Source organism: Phyllostomus hastatus, unplaced genomic scaffold (genome assembly GCF_019186645.2).
Source record: "Phyllostomus hastatus isolate PE091 unplaced genomic scaffold, TTU_PhHast_1.1 phas_scaffold_142, whole genome shotgun sequence".
In the NCBI taxonomy this organism is placed as follows: Eukaryota; Metazoa; Chordata; class Mammalia; order Chiroptera; family Phyllostomidae; genus Phyllostomus; species Phyllostomus hastatus.
This window is the reverse complement of record NW_025334010.1, coordinates 1,240,100-1,251,248: the sequence shown is the minus strand read 5'-3', so window position 1 is coordinate 1,251,248 and position 11,149 is coordinate 1,240,100.

Sequence of the window (11,149 nt, the reverse complement as noted above, 5' to 3'; positions counted from 1 at the left end):
TCTGAACTCTGCCTGGGTGCCTCTTCCCCCGTGTGCTTCTCCAGGTCTTCACCTGAGCCTGACTCGGGACGCGGTGGTCTGCCTCCCGCGGGCGGGCGGATCTGGGTCTCGGGCCGTCTGAGCGTCGGAGCTTCTGCGAGTTGGCGCGTCTTCAGGCCTCGGTGTCAACTCCTCTTCCTTAGTCTCCCTGGGACTCCCTGCGCGCGGAAGGCTCCATCCTGAGCTCTCGCTCTCCCCTCCCTCTGCGGCCAACTCTTAGGGCCTGGGAGCGAGCATCCCTAAGCCAGTGTGCCCGAGTCTTTTTCCTCCTTGTATTATCTGAGTTCACCATAGGATGATTACACACCTCAGGGTGTGTCTTCCTTCCGTCTTCTGCCCAGGACCTCTGAGAGAGAGAGAAAGAGAGAGAGAGAGAGAGAGAGAGAGAGAGAGAGAGAGAGAGAGAGAGAGAGAGAGAGAGAGAGAGAGAGAGAGAACTGAAGTGTCTAAGCCGAGGTCTCAGGTCCCTGTGTCTTCTTCTTCCATGGCCATATTTTTTCCCGGTTCTTTCAGGGAAAGCTTGTATTCTGTTGGTCTGAGTCCAAGCCTGAGTGGGTCTATCTACATTTATATGCCTCTCCATAGACTTCAAAGATGCCAGAATGTTCTGTGGTGCAGCCACACACGCACACACACACACACACACAGTGAGAACCCCTCACCCAGGGGACTGAGATCCTTGGTAGTTTAGTCAGAGCGCCCCCTGCCCCAGTCCCCGTACTCCAGACGTGCCATGCTGACATAAATCAAGAGGAATCTTCGTGGGCCCTCAGCTGTTCTGTTCTTAGGGATGCCCCGATCTCTAAGCCCAGACAGCTAGTAGGCCAGAGCACTTCCAGTCACTGTGCCCATGGGCTGATGCACTGAAGCCAGCTGGCCACGCCCACTAGGTGTTTGAAGGGGCTTTCGGATAGTTTGTAATTAAGGCAGAAAGGTGTCTCCTCCCATCCAAGAGCTAACCAGGCCCGACCCCAATGAGCTTCCGAGATATCAGACGAGATCGGGTGTGTTCAGGGTGGTACGGCCGTAGACAGCAAGGTGTCTTCTTGATAAAGTCCTGAAGCATCTCTATGTTCAAAGAATGTGCTACTTCAGTCTCACTACCCTGAGGGATTAAGCACTAAATTCAGCAGCCTTCCGCCTACCTATGCTGCCTTGTGGGTTTGGGAAGCAATGCGGAAAACCAGGACTAGGGAATTCGAGTACGTAAGGGCAGGCCTAGCACACGTTGTAAGCTCAGCAAGGGGATAGAAGTGGCTAGTGCAGTGAGTCAAACAGTTCATTGCAGCATTACTGACAGTAGCCAAGATATGGAGGCAACTTGGGTGTCTGCTGATAGACGACTGGATAAAGATCACACACACACACACAATGGAATATTATGCAACCACAAAAAGAATGAAATCTTGCCGTTTGAGATCATGTGGATGGACCTAGAGGGTACTATGCTAAGTGCGATAAATTAGACAGAGAAAGATAAATACTGTATGATCTCACTGACATGTGGCATCTAAAAAAGAAAGCAAATGGACAAATAAAACAAAACAAAACATTAAAACCCGGACTCATAAACAAACCAAAGCAATGGTTGTCAGAGATGAGGGGCCTGAGGAGATGAGTGAAGATGGTGAAAGGGGACAGAGGCGATAATAGTGTGATGTCTGCACAGTGACAGGAGATTATTAGAGTTGGTGGGATGATCGCACTGCAAGGTTAGCGAACTCCCCACCCTTGGGCAGAGGCCGCAGACCTCTGGGGTTCCGTGCTGCCTCCTGGGAGTGGCCCTGTCCTTGGAGGCGCTGGACAGCCTCCCACAGCCGCCTGGCTGTTCTTCCGGCTCCGCTCCGGCTCCACTCGGTCCTCCTGGGTTACGGCTCTCTGTCCTTAGAGCCGAGGTTACCATCCCTCTCAGGTCTCATAGCCTTGACCTCCTCTTGTTCTGCCAGCTCTGACCTATCAGCATTTTTGTTTTTGTTTTTGAAGTCACCACCCTTGATTCAGTGATTTCTGGGCTCTTATCCAGAGAGTGGAGCATGCATGGCTTGACCTGGCTTCTCAAGCAGGAATGAGATGTAGGAGTTAAAACTGATCTCTCAGGGAGTGAGCTCGTGCAGGCAGCAGCCCTGTCTGCAGGGCGTGTGCCTGCTGGGGACCCGTGGGGCACCCCGGGCTCCTCTTCCCTTCGCTTTGCAAACTATGATTCTATTTTCTTTCTTATTTCTTGGTACTTTCTCTTCGTGCCTGGCCTTCTTAATCAGGCCTGTCACCCTATCCTATATATATATATATATATATCTTAAAATATATATATATATATATATATATTTTTTAAGATTTTATTTATTTATTTTTAGAGAGGGAAGGGAGGGAGATAGATAGAGATAGAGATAGAGATAGAGATAGAGATAGAGATAGAGATAGAGAGAGAGAGAGAGAGAGAGAGAGAGAGAGAGAAACATCAATGTGCGGTTGCTGGGGGTTATGGCCTGCAACCCAGGCATGTACCCTGACTGGGAATCGAACCTGCGACACTTTGGTTCCCAGTCCACGCTCAATCCACTGAGCTATGCCAGCCAGGGCCTATCCTAATATTTTGATAAAGAAATACAGTGGCCTTCTTTCAAGCAGGAACTCATCAAAGCTATCCGCGGGGCTGTCACTGCCCTGACCAGATACCCTCCTGGTGACACCATCCCGTTGTTGGCGGTTGGCCTCCCACTTGGTTAACGCTGCCTCTCAGCGGATCCAGTGTTGGTTCTCTGAAAGCTGCTCCTGGCCTTTCTGACTCTCCTTTTTACCTGATCCCAAGACCTACCTTTGAGTTGATTCTGAATTCAGTTGTTTTCTTCACTTGGCTGACCATGGTCTCTCCATCTTCCTCCTTTAAGTCCGCCTGCCTTGGCTGCTGTGGTTCTTAGCTATCCAGTTCCATTCTGATGAACACGTTTTTTCTTTTTTCATCCTTTGCACATTGCCAAGAGCCTAAATTTAGTGCTAGTCAAGGTGTAAGTACTAAGTCCCTCATTCATTTACTTGATATGCATGTTAGGAAACCAGGTATACAAAGACCAAGCCTCTGCCCCACCCAAGGAACAGAGGAGAGACACAGAAGCAAATGATGACAGCTGAGTGTGGTAAGTGTCACGGTGAGAGCCACACAAACTGCAGTGGTGGTGTAAAGCGGGGACCGCTGTTTGGGGAATATGAGAAGGCTTAACGGATACGGGGAAGTCTACGCTGACTTCTCTCCAGAAAGCCCTGTGGCACCCGGTGGAGAGGAGGGCGGAGGAAAGCCACACCACCAGCAGGAGTGGATGCACAAAAACAGAAGCGGAAGCACATTCTGTTCGGGGAAGAGCAAAGAATGTAGGCCTGACACGAGGCGGGCGAGGACACGGCAGAGAAGAAAAAGGAAAAAGAGCCGCTGTGCACGGTGATGGCCGTGCTCAATTAGCTCCACGGTGATCACAACACGACATGCAGGTATATCAAAATGTCAGTTGTACGCCCTAAATACACACCCTATTTGCCAATTGTACCCTGGTAAAATGGAGAAAAGTCTTTTAGAGGAGCCACATCAGTGGAAGTAGGGAGTCCACACTCAGCGACATGCACGGCCTGTGAGCCGCTCATGACCGGCTGCCTGACCACACGCTCCCCACGTCTGACCACTGAGAGCAAAGAGAGGGTCTCAGTTCCTCCAGAGTTGGTCCAATGCTGTCGTTCCCTTCACTAAAAAGTTCCTGGCTCTGTCCCTCATGTCAAGTCCTTGATGTCCATTTCTGGAAGTGTCCTGCTCCGGCTATCCAAGGCCCGAGCGGCTGTTCCAGTGGCTGTACAAGAAGCCCTTCCTCACCTTGCATCTGTGTTGTTATCCACTCTTCCAGTCCCGGTCATGACCCCTGCACCTGGCCTGCTCCCCACAGGGGCCCAGAGGATCCCGTTGTCACTGTGCCCGCAGGCTTCCCCTGAGAGGAGAGAGTTCCTGATGACAAAAGATAAGAGGGAGTGACGAGTTTCGAGCGCTGTGTCACAGTTTGCATTGCCAAAGCACAGGAGACACTGTGATGGAGAGAAGAATAGAGATGAGTAGAGAGGGAGACGCCAATCACATCAGGAGGAACAGCCTTCCGTTTCCCTCATGATGCCAATATTCTGGCCTCCACGGCTCCAAGACAGGGATGCGGCAGGCACTGAACTCAGAGCAGTGAACATGACAGAGAAAAGCAGAGTTAAGAGGACAGTTCAGTCCTGTCCTTTCAGAGATGACCAAGCCTCCAGAGAGGATGCAACTTGAAAGATCATACTCCTAGCTCCCAGGCAGTGGCCAGCCGGGGTTGACATCCTCTCCCAATCACTCAGGCCACCAACTAAGGTTCCTGGGAACTCACTTTAGATCACCTGAATTTATGATATCATTCATATGCAGGAATTCAAGGTAGGGTATGCTCCTTGTTGTGGCATATAAAAGGCAACTGTGACACAGACTTTGTCCCTAAAGAACTTGGAAAATTTAGATGGAAATGGTCAAATACTATTCTAAAGCAATCTCTAATAAGCAGAGAGAGAGAGAGAGCTGAAAATAATAATAATGCCAGAGAAATTCAAAGGACAGTGTAGCTCATGTGGGCCAAGTAGTAAGAAAGGCTTAACTGAAGAGTGGAATCTTGAGCTGCCCACAGGCAGGAAGCGTGAGTGGGTGTGGGAGCCCCATTTCCGTGACAGCTGATGCTCTACGCCACTCCCCAGTATCCAGGTTCCCTTCCCGGCACACAGACGTGCAACAGTGGAAAGAGCAGCATTTTGCAAAAGGAGTGAGTAGGCTGAAAGCTGAGCACGAAGCCTTGAGACATCAGCTCGGGTATGTGAGGAGGTGGCAGAAGGCATTACTACCTGGAACAACCTTCGCCCTTTTTGGCTAAATCAACCTCCACCAGCACGTTTTTGCCCGATGTGCTTCTTCGATGGATGCACCAAAGCACACAGATTCGGTGCCCCGTCAGAAGTATACCTTGGGTGTCTGGCTCCTGAGTTTCCTGCTTGGCAGAAGTTATAGTGCCATCTTGTGGAAAGAAATGGTTTTGCTCACGGCCTTTTTGGTCTGAAAAGAACGGTTGTCTTTTATAAAAATCAACCTTGAAACACATTCTTGGCTCTAACTAATGCTTGAAACACACAGTTTGGGAGTAAGAAAAGATTTCTCACATCTTGTACACCTCGGGTGGCTGCATCCGCAGCAACGCATCAGAGTGCTTTCTTGTTTTCGGAACAATCGCACGTACTAGGATCTAATATTCTCCCCATCTCGGACTGGTTTATTTCGTCTGTGTGCTTTCCGGCTTGGCTTTTAACCGTGTCCGAGGCGGATCGGTCTTCTTTGAATTGAGCAAAGTAACTCTAAGTTGCCAACGAAAATAAGGATAATAAAGGAAGAAATACTGGGTGCCCTGGTTTTTATCTGTCTCCGCCAGAGGAGTCGGGCAAAGGAGGCCCTTTAATTTTGAGGCGCTGAAGCACTGGAAGGAATGGGTACATGACAGGGAAGAATGCATAGCTGCCAGAAACTTACACAACCATTTCCTGGAAATGTTGGGGGGGGCACACTAATAAAAATTCCTGGGAAAATGTTTCGTTTAGAATCATAAATTCATTGAATCATTGAACAACTAATGAGACTTTTAGGTGCTCTATGCCCAGTCTTCTATGAAACGTGGAATTACGTTCCCTGTGAAGGTTTGCAACTGAACAGCCTCAGCCTTCCTTAGAGTTTAAGGTTGCTGTAAATTTTTCAGAATTTAAAAACAATGTTTTAACTTTTTAAAAAACCATGTTTAGAAAAAAATTGTACGTGATAAGTACAAAAGTGTGCATTTTCCCTTTCACACACGTCCCTCAGCTATCCAGCTCTCTTTCCTGCCCACTCTGATATTACAAGTTGTTTGTGAAATGCTTCCAAAGATATTCTGTGCTTTTAGGAAACACATCACATCAACGATCGCCAACAATATATTTTGAAACTTGTGTTTTTCACTTAAAGTATGGATTGAAGATTGTTCCATACTATCAGTACATAAAAGCCTGCTTGCTCACTTTTCAATCGTACAGTATGCTGTTGAATGGACATACCATCACTGAGTTAGCTATTCTCTGGAGGTCTCTAATGGTTTGGCAGTACAGACGATGCTGCAACGAGTGACCTTTACCTCTGTTACTTTGCACACGTGCCAGCCTACCTGCAGGATATATTTCTGGAGGTGGAATGGCTGGGTCAGGTGGCATGTGCATTTGAAACTGTGGGAGATGTTGGCAAATTGTTCTCCGTGGAAGTTGTTTATACAAAATCACAGCAGTGTGTTACACCACACGCTCTTGCTAATTGTATCTTTAAAACTTCTTAATCCCCCAATCTGATAGGGGCAATATGGTACGTCAGTGTAGTTACTGTTGTGGTCTTTACAACTTGTTATAAATTTGATTATACGGGCTGAAATTTTCACGAGGCTGGGTCACTTAGTCAAATCCCTTTCTCCAAAACTATCTTGGCAAACACGTTGATTTTTTTTTAAATTCAGCTTTTTGAATAGGTAAAATGACTTAAATTTCTAGTAGCGTTCAAAAGCATTCCTTGGCGCTCTGCCTCCACTGAACATCCCCAGAGAGAGTCAGCAGGATGCTAGCGAGCCCTGAGTTTTGAGACCCTGGCCAAGGTCCCCTCCCAAGACCCTGAACTAATTTTGTAGTCATAAATTCATATTGTTTTCTTAAAGAAGCTGCCCCCAAATTGTTTAAGCTTCAGGCCTGGTTACTCTCTTGCTTGTCTCCATCACCTCAGTTTCCAGCCCCTCTGGTCAGTGTCGTGTGTATCCCCCCAGAATTCTTTCATGCATGTGTAAGCCCAAGCACACATAAATTATCCACCCCTCCCTCTATTACATTCACTTTTCTCCATGTATCATGAAGACTTTTCTACACAAGGTATGGAGAACGACCGCAGTGGACTGGTTGGTTGGTTGGTAATTGCATGGCATGCCATTGCACAGGTAAGTCTCCTACCAGGTTTCAGAGACTTAAATGGAAACAAACTATGGGGTGGCCACAGGTGTCAGAAGAGGTGAGGATTAAAACAGGTGAAATTGGCAGGGGGTGTCTCAGCCTCCCTTGCTCCCACCCTCTTTAGGAATCTAGGACTCCAACAAAACAGGTCCCCTAGAACCTGCTATGTACAACCTAGCATAAACACATGCATCTGCATGTTAGGTTGATTCCCCGATTGCGACACAGATCACAGTCTTGCTAAAGAAATTCTGAGTATCCAAAGGCAGGAGGGAGAGATCATGGTAAGCCTAGGGTGCCTCCAAAATCACACTGAGTAGGCATTGCCTTTACAAAAGGCCCTATTACCCTGCCGGGAGCATCGCTACAGCCCACAGACAGACGCCCACTGCACTTGCACTAACGATAATGTGCCGCAGTATCCGATAAAGATTGAACAACACGGGCACGGAGTGCTGAGTGTCCTCTGCACACCAGAAAATCAGTCATGGTATTCTGACTCTTCAGGGACTTCAGTCATCACTTCTGCTCCTCCAGTTCAATGCAAACACCATGAACGTATCACTTGGGGTAGCTGGAAATGCAGCCTTTCCATTCTCCCCACCTTCTCCAGGTATCAGCCGTCCAATTTCTGTCACAACGTGCTTTTTGGGGAGGAAAGGATCACAGACCTGTCCAATTTGGTTACACCAAAACAAACGTTCAGACACTCTCCTTTGGCTCTCCCCTGATTCTTCGCTAGAACTGAACTGTAGTGGGTTTTAGTTCAAGAGAGCACACCTCAAAGACCTCTGGCTTTTTAATATGGGGTCAGTGAAATACTACCTCCAGAAAGCAGGGGAGGAGAGAAGACGAAGGTGAAGGAAGAGAACCGATGAATCTCTGCTCTAGGACTAAGAGTCACGTTCAGTACAACTGAAACCTAAAAAGCCTTCCTACCTAAAATTCCTACCTAAAAAGCCTTGACATGTATATTACCTTTCTCTGAAGCTCACAGCTTCCCCTTAGAACGAACAGGGTCGGCAGTGTCTTACCAACATTTTACACGTGGGGAAGCAAAGCAAGCATGCAACTGAGCACAGCATACCTGCACCCAGGTCTGCGGTATTTCCCACCATTGGAGATGTGACGGTGCATGACGGACACTGTCTGGGTCCCTCAGGGAGGGGTCTGGGGGGCAGCAGCCATTCAAAATGTTTCTACTGTAGTTCCGTCTAGAGGATCTGTCTTGAAACTTTATTTGGATTGTATTTCACATAAAGTTGAATGAATGATGATCAGCGATACTTTCTTTGAAAGAGCTGGATGATAAAAGAAATAAGAGTTCAGGGTCAAGATGGCGGTGTAGGCAGACATGATTCATCTCTTCACACAACCACATCAACATTACAACTAAAATGTAGAACAGCTATCACTCAGGAATGTCAGAAATCGAACTGACTGGAAGTCTGACAACTATGGAATTAAAGGAACCACATCCGTCCAGACTGGTAGGAGGGATACAGATGCGGAATGGGCTGGCCCCATACCCATGTGGCTAAAAATTCGAGAGGGATATCTTGGGAGTGAGGAGTCCCAGACCCATACCAGGCCCCCCAGCCCAGGTTACCAGAGCTAGGAAGATAAGTCCCCACAACTTCAGGCTGCAAAAACCAGCAGGGATTGAGTCAGTGGAAAAAAATTCTGGAGCCCCAAGCAGTTCCTCTTAAAGAACCCACACACGGGCTTACTCAGACTCACTCTCTCTGAGCTCCAGCGCCAGAATAGCAGCTTGAAAGGCACCAGTGGTATACAGGGAGAGCCTGAAGTGTCTGGCAACAAGGCGAGCAGAAGCCATTGTCCCTTTCTAACCATCCCCCCGGCGCCACCACAGAGACAGTAAGCTGGTGCCATATCTGACACTCCTTCAACCTGCCTAACATTGTTTGACCTGCCTTGGACACCCAGAGAGTCTCTGCCCCACCCAATTTATGGGCCCACCCAAGCTGCTTTTCCATGAGAATGGCTGGTCTTGGCTCCTAAATCCTATCAAACAAGCAATAGCTGGCTTCAGTGAACCCTAGCATCAGCCAGATTAGATTCAAAGTTTGGCTTTGCCTGGGAATCTCCAAGCACAACACAAGTAGCAGCCACCTCCGATTGCTTACAGCTCAGGCAGGGTGTCCCGGGCAAAACACAGGTGGGAGCTGACCTTGACATGTACCACCAGGGAATCCCCAGGGCCAATGCCCCCAGTGGACAGCTATAGGTAACATCAAGGTGCCACTACCCTGCCCCTGCACAGCTGATCCTCCATGGAGGGCAGACATTGGTGGTCAGTGGTCACAGCCAGTACTTGCAGCTGAATGGCCTGCATAAATCCCTCCCACTGATCTGCCAATAACAACAAGGCTCAACTACAAGAGGAGGTATACTCAGTCCACAGGAAGAGCACACCTTGAGTACCAAGCTTGAATGAGTAGTCATTTATAGGGGAGGCTATGCCATTGGACCCTATAAGACATTTACTACATTAGGCCACACCACCAAGACATGGAGTCAAAGCAGCTCTACCTAATACATAGAGACAAATACAGGGAGGCTGCCAAAATGAGGAGACAAAGAAATATGGTCCAAATGAAAGAACACATCAAAACTCCAGACAAAGAGCTAAATGAAATGGAGATAAGTAATTAGATGCAGATTCCAAAACACTATTTATAAGGATGCTCATGGAATTTAGTGAGGGCCTCAGCAGCATAAAAAACCCAGTCAGAAATGAAGGATTCACTAATTGAATAAAAGAACAATTTATAGGGAAACAACAGTAGAGTGGATGAAGCCAAGATACAAATCAATGATTTGGAACATAAGGAAGTAAAAAACAACCAATGAGAACAACAAGAAAAGAATCCAAAAATACAAGGATAGTATAAGCAGCCTATGGGACAACTTTAAGAGGTCCAACACCCACAATTATAGAAGTACAGAAGGAGAAGAAAAAGACCAAGAAATTGGAAATCCATCTGAAAAAATAATAAAAGAAAACTTCCCTAGTTGGTGAAGGAAATAGACATGCAAGTTCAGGAAGCACAGATAGTTTCAATTATGATGGATGCAAAGAGGCCCACGCCAAGACACATCATAATTAAAAGGCCAAAGGTTAAAGATAAAGAGAGACTTAAAAGCAGCAAGAGAAGAGAAGTTAGTTACCGGAAGGTTGCCAGATGGGAGGGGGGAGAGGGAGAATGGGTAAGAGGCGAGGGGATTAAGAAGTACAAATAGGTAGTTACAGAATAGCTATGGGGATGTAAATTACATTATAGAAAATGGGGTAGCCAAGAGTTTATACACGTGACCCATGGACAAAGACAATGGTGGGGGATTGCCTGAGGGAATAGGGGGTGGTGGGTGGAGGGGGGCAAAGGGGGAAAATTCAGAACAACTGTAATAGCATAACCAATAAAACATAACTTTAAAAAAGAAATAACAAGGAAAATATTGAATAAATGATAAAGTACTATGTCAATATGACTTCTTTTTCTCACTTATTTTATGAGCATCTTCTCTGGACATTATAGAAATAAAACTTGATTTATTAATAGTTGCATAATATTCTCAGTATGGAACTTCCTCAGAAAACTAAAAATGGATCTGCCTTTTGACCCAGCAATTCCACTGCTGGGATTATATCCTAAGAATCCTGAAACACCAGTCCAAATGAACCTATGCACCCCAGTGTTCCTAGCAGCACAATTTACAATAGCTAGGTGCTGGAAACAACCTAGGTGCCCATCAGTAAATGAATGGATCAAAAAACTAAGGTACATTTACACAATGGAATTCTGTGCAGCAGAAAGAAAGAAGGAGCTCCTACCCTTCGCAACAGCGTGGATGGAGCTGGAAAACATTATGCTTAGCGAAACAAGCCAGGCAGTGAAAGACAAATACCATATGATCTCACCTTTAACAGGAACCTAAACAACAAAACAAAGAAAAAAGCAAAATATAACCAAAGACACTGAAATAGAGGACAGGCTGACAGTGACCACAGGAGAGAGTAGAGGGAATTTCAGGG